We start from the raw sequence: 15,393 nt of genomic DNA on the forward strand, positions 1-15,393 counted from the left end.
GGTAGACACAGAATGTGCGCCCACATATCCACACGTAATCCTCCTGGATACGGGAGGTACAAATACTTAGCGTCCTCAGTGTTCACAGACATAGGACTCACACACATAATCTTTGCACACACACACACAATGTACATAGATGTAAGCTCTACATTGTGTGCAGACATAATATAGAAGCATAATTTATATGCACACACTTTGTACACGTATAAGGCACATAATTAGGACACACAGTACTTTGTTCACATGTACGCAAGATTTACACTTTTACATGAGCATTGTGCATACACACATATACATACACAGAATGCATACCTGTGTACACACAAGGCATATACCGGTAAATGATGAATATACTCTTTATACACAGGGCAGTGCAAGGATTGCAAGTACACATGCTTGCACACATGAGCTACACAGGCCTGTGACTGTCATCCTCGGGAAAAACCACCCAGAGCCAGTGCCCCTCCCTTTAACCTTCAGCACTGAAGGCTGCATGGGACCCACAGATGGGGAATTAATTGGTGTCATTAACATGTGGCGATGATAATGACTTCCCATCGATCCCAGTGGCAGACGTATGGCCACCCCCAGGTGGAGCTGGGAGCCCAGGATTGGGGGCCAGGCCTCCCTTGCAGAGCTCTGACCTTTGGCGGCCTTGCCAGGAATCCCTGTTCCTCCACCCAGGCCATGGTTCCCACAGAGTACAGAGAGAAGGGGAAATGGGAATCCAGGAGGAGATTAGCAACTTGCCCAAGGTCACCTGGCCTGCTGGAGGCTGGGGGCCTGGGGAGCAGGACTCCAGCCCCTCCCATCTGACTTTCCTCTCCTTTCCTGCCCCCTTCCGCCCCCATTTCCTGTTCTCTACTTCTCCATCCTCTCTGTAAGAGAGGTCACTCTGTCTCTCCTTGCTGGCTCCAGGCCCTAGCTCTCTCCTGTGGGGCTGACTCTGTTGCAAGTATCTGTTCTGTCCTGGAGCCTCTGGTGGGCCCGAGACCATGTGGTGAAGCGGCTCCGCTACAGGGAGGGGAGGGCTGGAATACCGCAAGAGTAGTCATGGGAAGAACAGACATACCAGCAAACTCCTTTTCCTCCTTTTAGATGCCGCCTCCTCCAGGAAGCCTCCCCAGTGTGCCCCATTTCTGAGGTCCTGAGGTCCCCTCTTCTGTTGCTTCCTCAGTTTTTACTCTCTCCCAGCCCTTATAGAAGTATGCCTGTCTACTCAATTCCTTCCCTGTTGTGTCATGAGCCATTAGCTTTTGGACTTTATCTGACCTAGCTTTGTAACTATTTCAGACTTAGTCCAGAATAGGCAAAGAGTAGATGCCTAATGAATGTTGGATAATTGCAGATATACTGAGACAGGTAGACATAAAGGCTGAGACCAGAGCTAGAGAGACAAATAGAGATGGGTGTTGGAGAGCATGCCCTCCAGGACACGAGATAGACAGGCACTCAGACATTGGACATCGCCGGCTGGCCTGGTGGACAGGGTTGGGCACAGAGTCTGGGCTCTCTGCGGCTCCCTAGAGGTTTTGGAGACCCCGCTACTGTTGTGGAGCTAGGCTACCTCCTTCTACCTGGACCCTGGAGGAGACGAGGGTAGCTGCAGGTCCTGGAGCTGGGGGTGGGGCTGGGAAGTGGCAGTGGGCAGATTGGGGAAGAGGACGTTTTAATGGGATCAAAAGCCTGGGATTCAGACTCCAAGGACTCAGGCATGGGCAGAGAGGCTGAGCTTATTCCCAGTAACCCCCCGAAAGCCCAGCCTGGGTCAGGCCTCTGGGGACACCCCAGACTGCCTGGTTGCACCGAATTTGTTACTGTCACTGCATTTCCAGGGTCTCTAATGAGCTGCTAATGAGCTGTCAGCTAATTATGAGAATTAAATGGGGCAGCCAGGCCAGGCCGAGCTTCTACTGAAAACTTCATGAGTAGTAGGAGGAGGGAAGGTTCCCATCATCGGCCTCCTGGCCCTACATGCCTGATTTGATCTCAGCCCCCATGTGGATAGGGTGGAGGTATTTGCCCATGGAGACAGAGGGATAACCCCAGCAGCCCCAGAATAAGGCCAGTTCCAGCCTCACAGCGTAGCGGGGCTATACCCTGGAGGGCAGGCCTCTGCAGTGTAGGCAGGCCCCAGAAGTCTGACGAGGTGTGACCTCAGGCCAGGCCCTCTGGACCTAGTGTCTATCTTCCTATCTGTGAAATGGGTCTGGAGGAGGGGACGGGGCCAATTTGATGATCTCTGAAAGCGCTTCTTCCCCATTTCAGTCCAGTTCTAAGCTTGTGAAGCCTCTCCTTTATAGGTGTGGCCCAGATGCTTCCAGCTCTCTGAGGGTGGGGGCTTCCTGGGTCACATGCAATCATTCGTGAAGCTGAGTAAAACAATCTTTAACCAGCTAAATGAGTAAATATGTTGACAAAGACAAGAATGTTCATGGCAGCCTTATTTGTAATTGAGGCAGACTGGAAACAACCTAAATGCCCCTCAACAAAAGAAGGGGTAAATACATTGTGACATATTCATACAGTGGAGTAGCACACAGCAATGAAAAAGAAAAATACTACTTATAAAGGCAATCTTCATCTTACATGGTTCTGATATGCATGGATTCCAGTTACCACAGTTTAGTTTTAAATAATCCTGGTTTCCCAACAACACAGTTCAAATTTTAGTTATCGTGGTATATTAGCTGTAATTGCATAAAATTCAGACTAACCCACTAGCTTTTCAGCCCACAAGTCACTACATAAACAGCCGATGTACATCACATGATCTGTGACCAGTCATGTCCCTTCTGGAAGGAAGTCTACTGGTGGCTGGCCACGGGGCATCTGCCATTCATTTCATACACAGACAGCAGAGGGCACTGTTGTGTTGCCTCTTTATCTCCAACTTCTAAACCCAGGCGACATTTGACAAAATCGATAAACAAAAAAAAGAAGGAACTCGTCAACAAAGATGTAAGTGCAAGGAAGAAATAAAGAATCAATGCTGATAAAATTGAAATTCGAATCAAACATAAATGGGGCTGAGTGGCACTTTGTGACCGTGAACTTATGGACGTAAATGAAGCGTGTGGTTGTGACCAAGAGGATGAAGACCTCCCGGAGAAAGTGATGCTCCCAAAATAACTTCCCATGAAAGGAACTTTCAGAGATATTTCACAACATTGAAAGCACAAAAGAGAAAATGTTGGAAGCTGATCCAAACTTAGAAAACAGTAGGACAATTCACCATGGCACAGAAAAGACCAGAAAAGCTGCCTGCTCTGTATTGTAAGTTGCACGATGAGAGGAAGGAGGAGAGCACTGTTCTAATTGTTCTTGATAAATTTCCTACAAAGAAATAAAACACTTGAATTCTTAATATTTTAAAGTATACTAAATGAATATTAGTATTACAATTTTTAAATCTCCGTATACATTTTAAACAAACAGTGAGAGACTTCTTATTGTTTTGATTAAAAAACTTTAAAAGTCACGGAACAATCATAACTTTCCCCACTGATTATTATTTTTTTTAAGTTTTATTTATTTGTTTTGAGAGAGAGAACCAGTGGGGGAGGGGAAGAGAGGGAGACAGAGGATCAGAAGTGCACTCTGTGCTCACAGCAGAGAGCTTGATGTGTGGCTCGAACTCACGAACCGGGAGATCATGATCTGAGCCCAAGTCTGATGCTCAACCGACTGAGCCACCCAGGCACCCCCTCCCCACTGATTATTAAGATCACTTTGTGTAGTTTCAACCTATATAGTACTTCGCAGCCCCTCACTGCCATCCAGAGCAAGAGGACTACTGGTTCCTACAATGGCCTGGATGAATCTCGTAGACACGAAGCTGAGGGAAAGAAGTCAGACGCAGAAGAGTGTATACTTTATAATTCTGTTTATATGAAGCACAAAAGCAGGCAAAACTAATGCGTGAGGAGAGAAGCCAGAATAGTGGTTCTCTGGGGGCAGGTGGGGCTGTTAGCTTGTAGAGATCATGAAAAAAAGCTGCCGGGGGTGCTGGACCATCTTGATTTGAGTGCTGGTTACAGGCATGTATAAATTTGTAAAAATTTCATCAAGCTGTGCACTTAATATTTGTGTACTTTACTGTGTATAAGATAGTTTTAAATAAATAATTATTTTTTATTGGAGACATTCTGTGAGTGCCTTGGGGTTTTATGTGGCTCCATCTTCTAGAATTTGATAGTTTTTGACATGACCGGGCTTTTTCTCCTTCTTCAGATTCTTTCCTGTCTGACTTCTGTGACCCAGCCTTCCTGGTATTCCTCCTTTTCCCCTGGCCACTCCTTAGTCCCCACTACCTGGCTTCTAAGAGCTGCTCTTCACCAACTCCCACCTTTTCCATCACCTGCCGGCTTGTCCTAACTGAGGAGCACTTCCACTCTGGGGCTCAAGCACACCTGGAACCTCCCCTGCCCTCACTTCATCCAGTGTGGTCAGTGGTTTAACCCTGACACCCCTGTCTCCTCGCCCTTTCCCAAGGAGGAAGTATGGAAGGAATGAGAGGAGGGAGGAAGGAAGGGGAGGAAGGAAGGAAGGAAGGAAGGAAGGAAAGAAGGAAGGGAGGAAGGAAGGGAGGGAGGAAGGGGAAGAAAGAAGGAAGGGGAAGGAGGAAGGAAGGAAGGAAGAAGAAAGAAGGAAGGGGAGGGAGGAAGGAAGGAAGGAAGAAGAAAGAAGGAAGGGGAGGGAGGAAGGAAGCAAGGGAGGGAGGGAGGGAGGAAGGAAGCAGGGAAGGAAGATAGGACTGGCTGCTGGGGAAGAGAGGCAGTGTGGGAAGAAGTCATAAGGAGCAGGAACTGCTCAGGACGGATTTGGGCCTGATCCCAGCTCTAAAGAAGTGGCGCCCCATTAATGCCTTCCTGGCCACTGACATGTCTCCCTGATTGAGCCTGGAACTCCACACTATTAGCCACAAATGGCATTTTGAAATGGCCTTTTTTTTTTTTTGGGCGAACCCCAAAGACATTGCTAAGATTTACATTTTCAAATATATGCTGACCTTTTTTTCCTCTTTCTTTGAGTTCATTTGTCATCAGTGTATAATTGAATCAATATATTTCCCGATCAGCCCCAAGATTGAATAAGGTCACGGGGAGCCGTGTGTGGGCATTAGACATCATTATTTCACTCTGAATGAGCGGCCATGGCATGGAGCATTCCAGGCGCCAAATGAAATTCTATTAGATTCTATTACACTTTTACAATTATAGAGACGTTCCAATATTACAAGGGGAAATGAAGTCATAATAAAAAAGCCCAGAGGTGTATTACAGAGAAATGGGCACACTATTTTTCTAGTTAAAAACTTGATGGAAGGGGCTTCACTGGCTTTCGGTTGCCGAGATGTGACCTTGTTCTCAAAGCCCCTCACCCGCTTGCTCGGGCCCTCCCTCCCTGAGGCTCCGCTGGCCAGGGGATGGTTGGAACCAGAGCCCAGGGAGCCAGCAGACCCTCTCTGTTCAAACTGAATCCAGCTCCTGGGTCCTAGGGGGCAGAGACATGCTTTGAAAAGACATCCCACCTGGGGAAACAGGCAGCCCAGATCCTGAACCATTCTGGGAGGGGGAGTACCAGAGTGTGAGGGAGAGCCAAGTGCCCTGAGCACTTGGTGTGTAAGAGGTGTGTAAGAGGGTGGCATGGGACTCCATGGGGGCTATGGGGCTGTGTGGGCTTGGGGTAAGCTGCCCCTGCTGGATTCCCTTCATGTAGGACTGGGTATCCTATAGTCGCAGGGTATGTTGGGGTGCTCACTCCCTCCTGTGGAATTTTCCCCACATACAACTGTGCTAGGGTTCCCACCACCTCATTCTGGCCCTTCTAGAGGGAGTTCTACCCAGCCCCAGAGTAGAGATAAGACAGAGCCCAGAGGGTAGTCTTATGGGGCTTCCAGAGGAGCAAGAGGACAAAGGAGGCCTTGAAGGGTAGTGAGGATGTGAATAAAGAGATCAGAGAGGAAGAGTCTGAAGCGCAGTGAAGAAGGCCAGTGAGATGGAAGCCTAGAGTCTGGCAGGAGCAGGTGCCTGGGGAGTGAGGGGGAAGAGAGTGGAAAACAGCACAGAGAGCAAAGGCTGGACAGTGGGCACATGGCCTGGGGGCAAGGACGAAGGGGCTGGACCTCAGCCTCTGTCCTGGAGTCAGGGAAGTGTTTGGGGAGCTCTGAGGGCAGGATAGAGCTGGTGGCTGGGCTGGTGGCTGCCCAGGAAGGGCCAGCTGTGCGGTAAAGTGATGGCTGGACAACCATCCATAGGGAGCCAAAGGAAGGGGTCCAGGAGGTTCCCTGGTGCCCGTGTGGGGCTCACACACCAGGCCCTGGCCCAGGACCATCCTGGGAAGAGAACAGTGTTAGAGTATCTTGGGAACAGGCCTGGGGTCCTCCCTTTCTATTTCTTTCCCAACCCATAGACGAATGGGTTTCAGGAAGAGTTTCCAGAAACACTGTAATGTTTGGTAAATTTTGCTTCCCTCTCTCTGGGGAGGTGCATATCTGCCCCCCGCCCCCCCACTTACAGGTTAGCCTTGGCCATGTGTGGAAAGCAGAATTCTAAAGATGACCCCTCAAGATTCCTGACCCCTAGTTATTCAGTGAAACACTAATCTAGGTACTGCTGTGAAGGCGGGGCGGGGTTGATGGGGGGGGAGTTGCCGATGTAATTAAAGTCCCAAGTCAGCTGGTCTTAAAATGCAGAAATTATCCAGGTGAGCCTTTTAAAAAGTGAGCCCTTTAAAAGCAGAGCGATTTCTCTGGTTAGCAGTAGAAAGGGACATCAGAAACATTCAAACGTCATTGCACCATTGAGAGCTTGAGGATGGGGGAGGCCTTGCTACTAGGAATGTGAGCAGCCTCTAGAAGCTGAGAGCAACTCTGGCTGACAGCCAGCCAGGAAGTGGGGGCTTCAGTTCTACAGGCACGAGGAACGGTCCTACCAGCGCAGCGGCAGGAGTGAGCTTGGAGGAGCATCCTGAGCTCTAGATGAGAACGTAGTCAGCTGACGCCTTGACTTCAGCATGAGCAGAGAATCTACCACACCAGGCCTGACTCTGACCTATGGACGGCGAGCTAACAAGTGGGTTTTAAGTGGCTAAGTTCATAATAATTTGTTACACAGCAGCGGACTAACACATCCTGTGACTCGCTTGGATGGTGGAAGTGGCAGCACGTGGCTTTGGGACAAGGTGTTGTGTTTCTGCTCAGCCTCTTGTCTTTGGTGGCCTGAGAAGCACATGCCCCCAGACGTAGTGCCCCTCCTGCTGGGGCTGAGGGGCAGGCCTGAACCCAACAAAAACCTGCAACCAACCCAGCCAGCCTGTATCCTCCAGTAGTCACCCTGCCTGCAGACCCGGGGCTGAGAAAAGAGTGTTGCCGTAAACCCCAGAGTTCTGGACAGGCTCGCTGTGCAGTAATGTCCCAGCAATAGCTCCCTATTACAGACCCCTTCGTCTGAGCAGCAGCTGGGACCAGAGGCAGGGGCTGTCTTTGGGTCCTGAGCGGGTGCCCAGTACAGGGGTGAGCCCTGGAGGCCAAGAGCGGGTGCTGAGTGCATGCTTGCTTTGTCCAGTTCACTGCATCTTTACACGCACTCTGGGCCCTTCCTGTTAGAGTCACCGCCTGAAGTCACCATGCCCTGCCAGTCTCCTGGGGAAGGGTTCTTTCAAGAAAGCTAGAGCCCTGGATTCTTTTCCCTCACCTTTGCCCTCCCAAACTCTGCCAGCACAGGGCACCCGAGTGGTGGGTTCACAGGCAGCTCTGGGTGGCCTCTGGACTTCAGACTTTCTGGGGAGATGTCAGTCAGCTGCCCCCAGACTCTATAGGGACACAGGCCATGTTCCCTTAAGAAACTCTCTGCTGCCCTGGCAGCCCTTCCCCCCCCCCCCTGGGGACGGGAGAGGAGAGGAGGGGAGCAGCCCTATGTGATCGCTCCAGAGGAATCCTGGCTTCTCTCTTTTATCAGCTGGAGGCAAATGACGAGGTCAGGGGCCTGGGCCAATCTGGGCTTCCTGTTGGCAAGCCTGGCCTGGAGCAGTCAGTGCCCCTCACGGAACGCAGGTGACCATGCTCTTGTTTTTCCCAGCTCTGGGCCCCAGGCCAGGCGAGGACCTCCCTCTGCCCTTCTAAAATTTACTTTTTATTTTGAAATAATATCAACTTACAGAAAAGCGGCAATCACAGTACACATAACCATCTCTTTCGCTGAACCCTTTCAAAATAAATTGCCTACATAATCCCCCGTCACGCGTCTCCACGTGTCAGAGTATATTTCGTACAAAGAAGGCATTCTCCCACCTATCCTCCAGGCAGCTAAGCCCCACGGACATGGAACCACCATGTGATCTTCAGGTCCCGCTCAGGTTCACCGGCTGTCCCAGTCAGGTGCTTTACCGCAAAAGGATCCAGGTTTTCGGATCATGTGTCTCATTTCGCTGTCATTTGTTTCATGTCCTTCAGTATGGGACAGTTCCCCAGCTTCCCCTCACCTGGTCACTTCTGAGACGACAGGCAGGCACTTGGCAGACTGTCCCTCAGTCGGGGGGGAACGTGCAGTGTTTCTGAAGGTTCGGTTCAGGCTGCGCGCTTCTGGCAGAAACATGACAGAAGTGATGTAGAGCTTCTCTCCTCGCATCCAATCAGGTGGTGCACAATTTTGATTTGTTCCATTACTGCTGTTCACTTCGATCAGTTGATGAAGATGGTGTCTGCCAGGCTTCTCCACTGTAAAATTACTCTTTTTTTTTTCCTTTTATAATTAATAACTATGTGGGAAGGTACTCTGAGACTATGTAAATATCCCATTCCTCATTAAACTTCCAATTTATTCATTTATGTCAGTATGGATTCATGGTTTCCTATTTTATTCAATGGGTTATAAACTGCCACTATCATTATTTATTTTGATGTTCAGATTGCCCCAGATTTGGCCAGTGGGAGCCCCTTCAAGCTGGCTTCTGTTTCCTGTTGCTACTTTCCCCATCACGATTTGAGCACACACTTGCTTTTTGGCACAATCAGATGTCCTAGGTTCAGCTGGTACTTTCCCTGCCTCGGCCCTCTGGAATCAGCTGTTTCTCCAAGAAGTCCTAACCAGTGAACCACTTTAGTGGACAAATCCATCCCGATCTCTATTGCAAACTGTATGTTCACATGGATACTTACAATTCTAACCCAGGGTTCATTCTGGTTTACTCCTTTTCCTTATCTGCAACTCCCTTCCCCAATGGTGGGGGGGCATGGTTCTCATTAGCCTCAGCGTGTTTCTTTAAAAAAAATTTTTTTTAACGTTTATTCATTTTTTGAGAGACAGAGAGACAGCGTGAGTCGGGGAGGGGCAGAGAGAGAGGGAGACACAGAATCCGAAGCAGGCTCCAGGCTCCGAACTGACAGCACAGAGCTCGACACGGGGCTCGAACCCACGGACCACGAGATTATGACCTGAGCCGAAGTTGGTCGCTTAACCGACAGAGCCACCCAGGCACCCCAGCCTTAGTGTCTTTCTGTGTTTGGTCAGCCCCCTGTATGCAGCCAGGCTCTCCTGCCACCCCACTCTCCTGCACGGTGCCTGCCTCACCCACCGTGGTGGACCACCTCCCTCCTGGGAGTCCTCATCCTACTCCAGCTCCGACACAACACCCTGCTCTGGGCCACTGTGACGTCCCCTGGCCTCTGATGCAGACACTGACCTTGCTTGGCCTCACCTCGTGGCTTTTGGGCAAAGTTGTTCATAAAAGGAAGAGGAGGGGAGGAAGAAGAAGAGAAAGAGTGGAAACTCTCTTAGGATCCTTCTCACTTGCCTATGATGGGAGGCCACCCCCATTCCTGTAGGTTCCATGTGGCCATTTTGCAGACCCTGAGGTAGCAGATGGGAAAATGGCTTTGTCCATGCTCGGATTTCCTGTCTATTCCCTTAGCTTAACCTCTCTGGGCATCAGCCTTCCCATCTGTGAAATGGAGGTTGCCTCACACATCGTTAAGAGGATGCAATGACCTAGGCCCAGAACACACCAGGCCCTCGTCACAGCTCCTGCCTGCCCTGCCCTGTCCTGCCTGCTCCTGGCCACTGCTCGGGCAGAAGCATACCTGGACAAGCCTCCAATCTAGCCTTTCATCTTCCAGGCATTCAGCACCTCTCAGACTATTTCCCATCCCTACTGGAGCCATCTGAGTCCTGGCAGGTTTGGACCTTGGCTGGAGGGCACAGGCAGGCCTTCTGCCCAGTGGCAGACCTTGGCCCCTGCCCTGGCTGGGGCAGACCTAGAACTGAGCTGGCAACCTCCTGGTTCCCCTTTTGGCCCAAAGGGAGTCTACACAGCTGCCCCGGGTGTGCGCTCATTGCCAGGGCTCAGACATGCCCGCTGCTCTGGGCTGTGGCTCCTCCTGGTCTCTGAATCCTGAAGTCTTCCCTGTGCCTCTGAGATGAGGCTACACAGCAGAAGGCAGCCATGCTCAGCAGCCACCAGCAGGCAGTCCGTGAATTTTAGGGTATAGAGAAGGCCAGGTGGCAGCTGTGTCATAATGCAGGACATCTGGTCAGAGTCTGGGGGAAGCAAGACAGGGCTCAGAAGAGAAGTTAAGTGACACCAGGATCCTGGTTAAGGCAGAGGCTGGAGTCCCTCTCTGGCCACATGGGTGGGCCCCAGCAAGCCAGCCTTCAGAGTGGATAGCCACCACACTAGGCCTCGACCCTACAGTTTTCTGGCTTCACTCCCATGCATCTCTAGACATTTCGTGGCATGAAGTTGGTTTACAAGCTGGACGTGAGCTCTCTGAACTGACAGCCCCATAGAGGCACAGTGTGGGTGGCTCAGATGTGACTTTGGGGTCCACCTGAAGGATGTGGTTCCCGTAATCCCTGGGGGATTCTAGAGGGGACTGCGGGCCCCTCTTTTCTCCCTGGCCTTTTCCTGGTGGAGGGGTCTCAGGGCAGAAGCACCCCAAGATGGCAGGGCCATCCCCTACCCCTCTCGAGGTTTGGAGCCCAGGTTCTGGCTGTGCAGAGGCCTGGAGCTCAAGGCTAATTGTGAATTAGGAGCCCAATTATGCCCGGCAGAATTGGCTCTGTGCTGCCTCCTCTTCCCGACAGACATGTATATTAATAGTTGGCACTTATTGAACCAAATATGAATATTCATCTTCATTTATATTTCAAGGCCTTTCCTCCTGGAGGCCCGCGGGGCTGCGACCAGCTCCAGCCCCATCACGGAGCTGACAGCTCGCACTCCTGGGCCCTGACTCCTGGCTCGGCGGGGCCGCGGTGGCGGGCCTGGCTCCCAGCTGTCCACAAACACTCATTAGGGGGCCGGACCCAGCGAGCTGCGGAGAATGTGTAATCGCGCTGCGCGCTGCTAATTAGGGAGCTGATGGGGCATTGAGGGCCAGAGGACGAATTCTTTAAACAGAGGACGGGAAACTTGAAGAGCTGTAATTACTTAGAGCAGAGTTCATTTCAGAACTTGGGAGCCAATGAGTCTGATGACAGCCCTGCTCGCTGGAGGGCCGGGTGGTGGGGACGGCGGGAGAGAGAAGGGTGAGCAGCCGTGGGGCACCCCAAGTCCACACCTCCACGATGTATTTTGTTCAATTGTGTCCTGCTGTATGGAGTCCTCCCCGTTCAGGGACGGCTTCCTCCACCTCGGGGTGCGGTGGGTGGGGGCACCTTCAGGGTCAGGCTCCTCTCTCTCCAGCGTGCTCCCCTGGTGTGGCCAGCTCCACCAAGGCCCTCCGGTCTCCATTGACAGCCACCACTGCCCAGAATGGGGGGTCACAGTCCAGTCATCTGACAGCTGATGTTGCTCTTTTCTGGAACCAGCAGAGATGGGGGTGGGGGCTCCTGAGTCACCTCAGACTTCAGACGTTGTAGGGGGTGGTGATTCCTGGGTACTCTCCACTCCTCATCGTCCTCCCCGGCTCCAAAGCCCACGGCCCTGCGATGGGTCTTCTGCAAACCTCTCTGTCTGAAGTCCCACCTGCTCTCAGGAATCCTTGCCATGACCAGCAGGAAAGGACGCCCGGCCCTGTGTCTGTCCTTCCGCCTTAGTGCAAACACCGTGCGCCAGTCATTCACTTTGGAGCAACTTGGGGGTCCCCACTCCTCCACCTTCCCACCAATGCCACCCAGGTTCACCAGGACAGCTGTGGGCAGGAAGAGTGCCAGGTCCGTGGCCAAGAGTGAGCATGGGAGTTTCATGTGGATGGTCCTGTCTCTGCTCCCGCTGGGGTGAGCTTCATGCCTGACTGTTCCCGTAACTACTGACAGATTCCAGCCACCCCTCACCCCCCACCCAGTTGGCAGCAATCGTTATGTGTGAATCCCTACTCTGAAAGGACACGCTCTCTCACTTAACAACAGGTATTGCCACCCCCCCCCCCCCCGGCCCCTTCAACACACACAGCCGTTTGGGGGCAGGGCCGTGTTTGGTTTCTCTCTTGGCGGCCTTTGCTGCTATCTGAGAAGCTCCAGACTCAGACCGCGTTTTAAGGTCTGCAGTCTCCCTCCAGAAGACAGTTGTCAGCAGCGGTGGTGGTGGTGGCCATGGTGATAGCGATTAAAGCCGCCACTTACCCAGTGCCTCCTATGCGCCAGGGGCTGGTCGCGGTGCTTCACATTCAGTCCTCACAGAAACCCTTAGTGGATAGTGGTGTTATTTATTTCCCCCTGTTTTACAGATGAGAAAGCTTCAGAGCAGGGATGATTTGAACTTCAGTCTGTGTGGCCCCAAAGGCTACATTCCTAACCTCAGTCCCTGACTGTTCCTGGAAGCAGCCCTGCCTGTGGGGGCTCGGGGCTCACCGGCAGAGGCCCAGACCGGAACAGGGGGAGGAAGGAAAGCCCTCTTTTGGTGCGTGGAGAGAACGGGATCAGGGGACAGTCATGTCATTCCTCAGGTTCCTCTCAGAGACTTGGGGGGAATCGCGGTAACATTTTCCTCACTTCTGTCTAAATCTGTGCTGTCCGGTATTAGCCACTAGTCCCGTGTGGCTATTTAAATGAACTACAATTAAATTACATTTGGGTTCTTGGAAGTCACATTTCCATGTTCAGTGGTCAGATGTGGAGTATTCGTGTCTGCCATTATCAGTCACCCCTAAGTGCCAGTCAGTGGCCTTCCGAGCCCCAGGCAGAACCTGGAGTTGGAAACCTTCAGGAATCTTTTCCCCAGCACTACCCTTCAGGGTCTCATAGCACTGCACAAACGCCAGGTGGGGGCAGTGTGGGAAGGGGCTGTGTGGGAAAGTGTAAGAGCCCCACCTCCGCACCTGCCTCTATAGCCCCATTCAAGTATCAGAAGCTGCAATTAGCAGGTGGCGGCCAACTGCTTAAACCCGCTGTTCCCCTCCTCCCCAAGGCTGGGCAGCTCACAGCAGCTTTGGAAAAACCTGCAAGAAGAGATCAGAAACAGAAGCACTCAGGCTGCGCCTGGCTCTCTTCTCTCTCGGCGTGAAGTCCGTGCCCAGCCCTGCCAGGCACGGCTTCCAATTAGAGAAGCAAGGCTGTGACCACGGGGCGGCGCCCAGCCAGCACCCACCTGGCCCCCTCCCTGCTAATCAGTGCCTAATTGATGCAGGGTGGGGGGCTTGCTCGGCGGCGCTCCCCATGCTTCCGTGGGCCCAGCTGCCGCTCCTAGGAAGGGGCTCAGCCCTTTGTCCCGGCAAGTTTGAAACCATCTGGACGGAAGTTGGCAGCCCCGTGTTCGCAGCATTCTGGACTTTCGTCACGCCCCCAGGCAGATTGCTAGGAGGTAAAGTTCCCCCAACCTGTGCTGAGCTGGGTGGGATGAGCTGGATGTGGTGTACTCGAGGGTGTGCTCCGTGCCAGGGTTCAGACCCAAACTTGTAGGGACCCTTAGGCTGGTGCTTTAGAATCTTCTATCTGGGAAGTAAGGACTGGGGCAGGACTGAGAAGGGAGCTAGGGCTGAAGGTGGGAGTGGAGGTGGGGGAAAGGGGTAGGAAGATTGTGGGAGAGTATAGAGCTCAGGCTGGGCCTGGCAGAGGCTTTTCTGCCTTGGAGCTGATCCACACGGAGGAAGGGCAAGGAAGGGAGCGGACACAGTGACATAGCACTCTCATCCTGACATCTCAAGCTACAGATTATAAAGTGCCTCTTCTCCATTTATCCCCACAGCTTTGGGAAGCAAGCAGGGCAGGACTGTCATTCCCATTCTGCAGAAGGGAAAAACTGAGGCCCACAGTGCAGAAGGGATTTGCTCCCTAACCTGGGGCTCCAACATCTGCCTGTGGTCCATGGCTGCCGGCAGAAATGTCAGACCTTCACTTGGCTTGGGGAATGTTATTTATTGCTAAAGTGGCCACATTTGCTTCCAAATGGCCTGGATTTAGAGCTGTGGCTGTTCTATTTGGAGTTTTAAGGAAAAGGGCACAGATGAGAGAGTTCAAATTAGCTCTATGAAACTTTGCAAACCACTCCAGGGGAATTTGGTCCAGGCTGCAGGGGTAAAGAAGTACCCTAGGTGCCCCTCCCCCCGGCTTCCAAGGAAAGCCCCTTCTGTTGCTGAAAAGCAACAGGGAAGGGAGAGTTTTGGAGATGGATTAACATATGGAAAAGGATTTCATTTGGGACATTAATTTCTCTGTAAGAACTTAATGATGGGAGAAGGGTATGAGGTTCAGATTAGGGGAATTTTTCTACTGCTGCCCAGGCATATGCTGTCTGTGGTGGTCCGTGTGTAGCCCTCGGTTGAACTAGCTGGGACAGGAAGCCTGGTTATAACTTAAGGTGGCGAAATAGAAAGGAGGGTGAATTTTTGGCATAAGTGTGTAGGACAGCCTTGGATTAATCATTTAACACCCTGTTCTAACCTATTCAGAGGCTTCTGGGGCTGCAGATTTCCAGTCGGTATTGATGGATGGGCCTGAGCTAGCTAGGAACAGGCTGTATCCATGAGCTGTGGATTGGCTCCAGCAGCAGGCAGCCATGCCCCTGCTAGGCAGGCCAGAAGGTTCAAGAACGAAAGCTGGGTGGCTGTGGGGAAGGAAGTGCTTCAAGCTCCCTTTCCTCTTCCCACGCAAGAACTTCCTCTGAACACTGTCCTCCCAGCTCCTTCCAAAGGAGGTCAGAATCTAAGGCATCGACTGGGCCTGAGTGGACCAGCCTTACTGGACCCCACTCAGGTTCATGGTGGCATCTTGCCCATCCAGGCAGGGCACGAGCCCTGAGTCCTGTGGCCACCTCTCCGCTCATCCCTTCTGGTTCCACGTCCTGGGAGGGAAGTGGACCAGGGGCTCTCCTGGGGCATCTCTCTCGCTCCACGGGCCCTCCCGGGGTGCTGATGCCACATTTCCATTTGGGGATGTGACAGGCCCCTGCTGAAGACCTTGCACGATGTTCCATGTGCTCCAGACCAGTCGCTCAGAGCGCTGCACGGGGGCG

General features: G+C 52.2%; 1 long non-coding RNA gene across 1 annotated transcript in view; it reads left to right on the top strand.

The window, feature by feature from the left end:
* The first annotated feature begins 13,415 nt into the window (after positions 1-13,415).
* The window catches only part of LOC109271104 (uncharacterized), a 32,645-nt gene continuing 30,667 nt past the window's right edge, over positions 13,416-15,393 (top strand). The window contains exon 1 of the long non-coding RNA XR_002081823.2: positions 13,416-13,743. This is a non-coding gene — a long non-coding RNA (uncharacterized LOC109271104). The remainder of the gene's footprint in view (positions 13,744-15,393) is intronic.

Source organism: Panthera pardus, unplaced genomic scaffold (genome assembly GCF_024362965.1).
Source record: "Panthera pardus isolate Hobbes unplaced genomic scaffold, ASM2436296v1 HiC_scaffold_12, whole genome shotgun sequence".
Lineage (NCBI taxonomy): Eukaryota > Metazoa > Chordata > Mammalia > Carnivora > Felidae > Panthera > Panthera pardus.